Below are 5,527 nucleotides of genomic sequence, written 5' to 3' on the forward strand. Positions count from 1 at the left end.
GTTGGAATTGGAATTTTTAAGAGCACCAACTCAATGGATGAGGGCACCTTGTCGTCTCCTTCTTCACTAAAAGAATCATACAGGAACAATTGTTGGGATATATGTTTTAAAATAATTCTTTTATACATTTATATCAACAATTCGAGCTTGGCCCAGTGGTTAAGCATTTTGGGCCTGGAGGGTTAGGTCTCAGGATCGAATCCCTCCCCCTACTGATTGTATATATATATATATATAACATTAGTCGGGGAGCGGGGCCTTGGGCCTTGAGGGGTCTTCGGAGGTCTCTTGAATTTGGAAAGTATTTTTGCTGTTTTTAAAAGTTTTTTTTCAAACCGTTTTTTACTGCACTTAATTATGTTTTAATTGCGCTAATTATGGCATGATTTATTTTCCCGTTTTTTGACTGTTTCGAATGGAATTTTAATTGCAGCAATTAATCCAATTTATTCTCCATTAATCTGCATTGAATGCCTGGTTATAAAAACAGTTTTGAGAACAGAAAGAAGATACAAGTTTTCACACTATTGTTTTTCTGAGAATCAAGAGACCAAAAATACTGAGAAAGAATAGAGAGAGTAAAAGTGATCGATTTCTCATTTTGTGCGTGAGAGATCGAAAGAGAGTTTTTCTCGGCTGTTTTATCCTGGGGGCGTTGTGACGGAAAAGAACTTATTGCACAAAATTCAAGGTAGAGCCATGAAACGTCCTAAAGAGAGCGACCTGGTCGTGACTCAGCCGTCACTTTTTTTTGTGTCTTAATCTCTGTTTTGCAGGTGTGAAATCGACAATTGTTCCAACAATTTTAGGACAAATCTTTCTGCCATGGAATCTGAAAAGAAAACAGTTGCTGATATCAACAAGTCGTTCAAGTTTGAAGGACTTCACTTCAGAAGATGGAAGATAAAGTTGTTTTTCTACCTCAAACTGATGAAGTTGCACATGATGGTGACCTCCATCAAACCAGCTGATCCAAAAGATGCAGAAGCTGCAGAAAAAGCATCTCCAGCCGCAACAAGTGCAACTTCTCAACCAACTGAAGAACCTGTTGTGACCCAAACTGCTGAAGAAAAACAAAAAGCCTATGAAAAATGGATTGATAATGACTTTGATTGTAAAAACTATATTCTGAATGCTTTGTCTGACGATCTATATGAATATTACTCCACATTTGATACTGCTAAAGATGTGTGGGATGCCTTACAGAAGAAATATGATATTGAAGAAGCCGGATCGAAGAAATATGTTGTAAGCCGCTACCTGAGATATCAAATGGTGGATGAAAAATCAGTCGTTTCTCAGGCTCATGAACTTCAGAAAATAGCTCATGAAATTATGACGGAAGGTTCTGTATTGATTGATAAATTACCCCCATCTTGGAAAGGTTTTCGTAATGTTTTGCGTCATAAAACTAAGGAATTCTCTCTTGAAAGTTTGATTGTTAAGCTCAGGGTTGAAGAGGAAGCACGGAAACAAGACAGAAAGGAAGAGATTCTTTTCGTTTCCAATAACAAGAATCAGACTCAACCGAGTTTGAAACCTAAGAAAAAACCGATGAAACCTGACCAGAACCAAAGGAAAGGAAAACCTAATCAAAACAAGAACCCACACCCATAAAGGAAATTTCAGAATTCTGATTCTGAGTTCCTTTGTTATACCTGCGGTAAACCAAACCACATGGATAGGGATTGCAGGAATAACAAAGGAAAGAATAACGCACAAGCTAATGCTGCTGAAAGCGTTATAATTGCCATGGTTTCTGATCCATAAATTCACATGGTTGGTGGAACCGATGGGTGGTGGATAGACAGTGGTGCTTCGCGCCATTGTTGTTTTGATAGTTCCCTATTTAAGAGCTATGCAGAAATCAAGGATAAGAAAGTGTTGTTGGGAGACTCCCATACCAGTATTGTGAAAGATGCCCTCCACACTCCAGAAATGAGAAAGAATCTTGTTTCCAGCTATATTCTCAACAAAGATGGGTTGTATCAAACTATTGGATCTGATGTTTACACAATTACTAAAAACAAAGTGTTTGTAGGAAAAGGTTATGCTGCTGATGGAATGTTTAAGCTTAATGTTGAAATGAATAAAATTGCATCTTTTTCTTATATGGTGTGTACTTTGGCATGCTAGACTTTGTCATGTGAACAGTAGATCAGTAGATACCATGAGCAAGCAAGGTCTTATTCCAAAACTGTCCATGCATGATTTTGAAAAATGTGAATCTTGTAGTCATGCTAAGATAACCAAGAGTTCCCATAAATTTGTTATTAGAGAATCTGAACCATTGGAGTTAGTGCATTCTGATTTGTGTGAATATGAAGGTATATTAACTAGAAATTGAAAGAGATGTGTCATGACTTTTATTGATGATTATTCTAATTATACCTATGTTTACTTGCTAAGTCATAAGAATGAAGCTATTGAAAAATTTAAGGTTTTTATTGCTGAAGTTGAAAATCAATTTGGTAGGAAAATTAAGAGATTTCGTAGTGATAGAGGAAATGAATATGATTCTAAACCATTCACTGAAATTTATGAATCTTCTGGAATTATACATGAAAAAACTGCTCCGTATAACCCTGAAATGAATGGAAAAGCTGAAAGAAAGAATCGTACATTTAGTACTCTTGTGACTGCATGTTTGCTGAGTTCTGGTGCTGCACGCCCCTCATTGGTGGGGAGAAATTTTGCTGACTGTTTGCTATGTTTTGAATCGTGTTACAAATGCAAAAACTAAAATTTCACCCTATGAACTTTGGAAAAACAGAAAACCAAATGTGTCTTATTTTAAAGTATGGGGTTGTTTGGCTTATGTTCGTATTCCTGATCCTAAAAGATTAAAGCTAGATAGTAAAGCTTATGAATGTGTTTTTGTTGGGTATGCTCAAGACAGTAAAGCTTATAGATTTTTTGATCTAAATAATAAAGTTATTATTGAATCTATTGATGCTGATTTCTTTGAAGATAGATTTCCTTTTAAATCTAGAAATAGTGTGGGTTCTATACCTAGTACAAGTTATGAACTTAGAATAGAAAAACCTAGAACTACAGAGACTAGAGACGCTGAAATTGAACCCAGACGTAGTAAAAGGGCCAGGATTGCGACAGATTATGGTTCTGACTTTGAAGTTTATACCCTAGAGGAAGACCCTTCTAGTCTTCAAGAGGCACTTAATTCTCCTGAATCCGGTTTTTGACAAGAAGCCATAGATAATAAAATGGACTCCCATAATCTTAATGGAACTTGGCACCTAGAAGATTTACCCCATGGTTACAAAGAAATAGGTTGTAAATGGGTACTTAAAAGGAAGTTAAATCCTGATGGTTCAGTAGACAAACACAAAGCTAGGTTGGTAGCTAAAGGATTTAGACAAAGAGAAGATGTATATTTCTTTGATACTTACTCTCCCGTTACAAGATTGACTTCTATTCGTGTTTTGATTGTTGTTGCTGCTGTGCATAATCTTGTTGTCCATCAAATGGATGTTAAAACAGCAGTTTTAAATGGTGAATTAGAAGAAGAAATTTACATGGAACAACCTGAAGGTTTTGTTGTTCCCGGTCAAGAACATAAAGTGTGTAAGTTAGATAAGTCCTTGTATGGTTTGAAACAAGCTCCTAAGCAATGACATGAAAAATTTGATAATTTGATGATTTCACATGGTTTCAGAATTAATGAAAGTGACAAATGCATATACTATAAGTTTGAAAACAATACATGCATCATGATTTGTTTATATGTGGATGATTTGCTGATTTTTGGTTCAAACTTGTCTGTGGTTGAAGAAACTAAGAATATGCTTAAGTCTAACTTTGAAATGAAAGATTTGGGTGAAGCTAGTGTAATTCTGGGAATTAAGGTTACTAGAACTAATGATGGTATTTCTTTGGATCAGTCTCATTATATTGAAAAGATTTTAAAGAAGTACAACTATTTTGATTGTAAACCTGTGAGTACTCCTTTTGATGCTAGTGTTAAACTGTTTAAGAATACTAGTGATAGCATTAGACGATCTGAATATGCTAGTATAATTGGTAATCTTCGTTATGCAACTGATTGTACCAGACCAGACATTGCATATGCAGTGGGGGTTTTATGCAGGTTTACCAGTTGTCCTGGTTTGGAACATTGGAATGCAGTTGAGAGGGTTATGCGGTATCTTAAAAAGACCATTAACCTAGGATTACACTATAAAAGATTTCCTGGAATCCTTGAAGGATACTGCAATGCTGATTGGAACTCTCTTTCAGATGACTCCAAGGCCACTGGTGGATATTTGTTTAATATTGCTGGTGGCGCTGTGTCTTGGAAGTCAAAGAAACAGACAATTCTGGCTTAATCTACGATGGATTCTGAATTGATAGCACTAGCAGCAGCTAGTGAAGAAGCAGGATGGTTGAGAAACTTGCTTTCTCAAATTCATGTATGGGATAGACCGATACCAGCTATTATGATCCATTGTGATAGTACCGCGGCTATTTCAAAAGTGCAGAACTGTTTTTACAACGGTAAGAATCGACAAATGCGTCGAAAGCACAGCACAGTTAGGGAGTTTCTCACAACTAGTGTTGTACGTGTGGATCATGTTAGGTCGGAAAAGAACTTAGCTGATTCTTTGACGAAAGGATTAGCTAGGGAAAAGGTATTATATACCTCTAAAGGCATGGGACTTTTTCCCACTAGAAGTTGAGTCATTTTGTGATGGATACCCACCTAGAAATAGGTTCAAAGGGAATAACGATTCACAAATGATATGGAGATAGAATCATGCACCTTTCCCATGGCATGATATCCGGAAGCGGGTTAAGGTTGAGTTTTTTAACTCTTAATGAAGTCTATAGCTCTGTATAGAGTGGGGTACCAAGCTACAGGAGTACCCTTTGATAGACTCACCTATGTGAATGAGAAGGTGTGGCCGCTTTCTATGAGAACATGGGTAGTTCTCTAGAACATTCATTGAAACTGGGATAAGCACAGGGCCGTAATGTGTTGGCATTTTAGACTTTACTCTTAGTATAGTTGTGTGTGTGTTAAGTACTCTGTTCTCTCCATAGAGTTCAAAGACATGTGTTCACTCTGTGACAGAGTTCAGAGAATCTTATACTATGTAAAGGTTCAAAATCAAAACATACCTTTGCTTATGCACATAATTATACGAATCTTGCTCAATGATTTTAAAAATATAAGTGGGGGATTGTTGGGATATATGTTTTAAAATAATTCTTTTATACATTTATATCAACAATTCGAGCTTGGCCCAGTGGTTAAGCATTTTGGGCCTGGAGGGTTAGGTCTCAGGATCGAATCCCCCCCCCCCCTTACTGATTGTGTATATATATATAACATTAGTCCTGGAGTGGGGCCTTGGGGGTCTTCGGAGGTCTCTTGAATTTGGAAAGTATTTTTGCTGTTTTTAAAAGATTTTTTTCAAACCGTTTTTTACTGCACTTAATTATGTTTTAATTGCGCTAATTATAGCATGATATATTTGCCCGTTTTTTGACTGTTTCGAATGGAATT

The sequence above is a fragment of the Papaver somniferum genome, chromosome 8, assembly GCF_003573695.1.
Source record: "Papaver somniferum cultivar HN1 chromosome 8, ASM357369v1, whole genome shotgun sequence".
NCBI classification, from domain to species: Eukaryota; Viridiplantae; Streptophyta; class Magnoliopsida; order Ranunculales; family Papaveraceae; genus Papaver; species Papaver somniferum.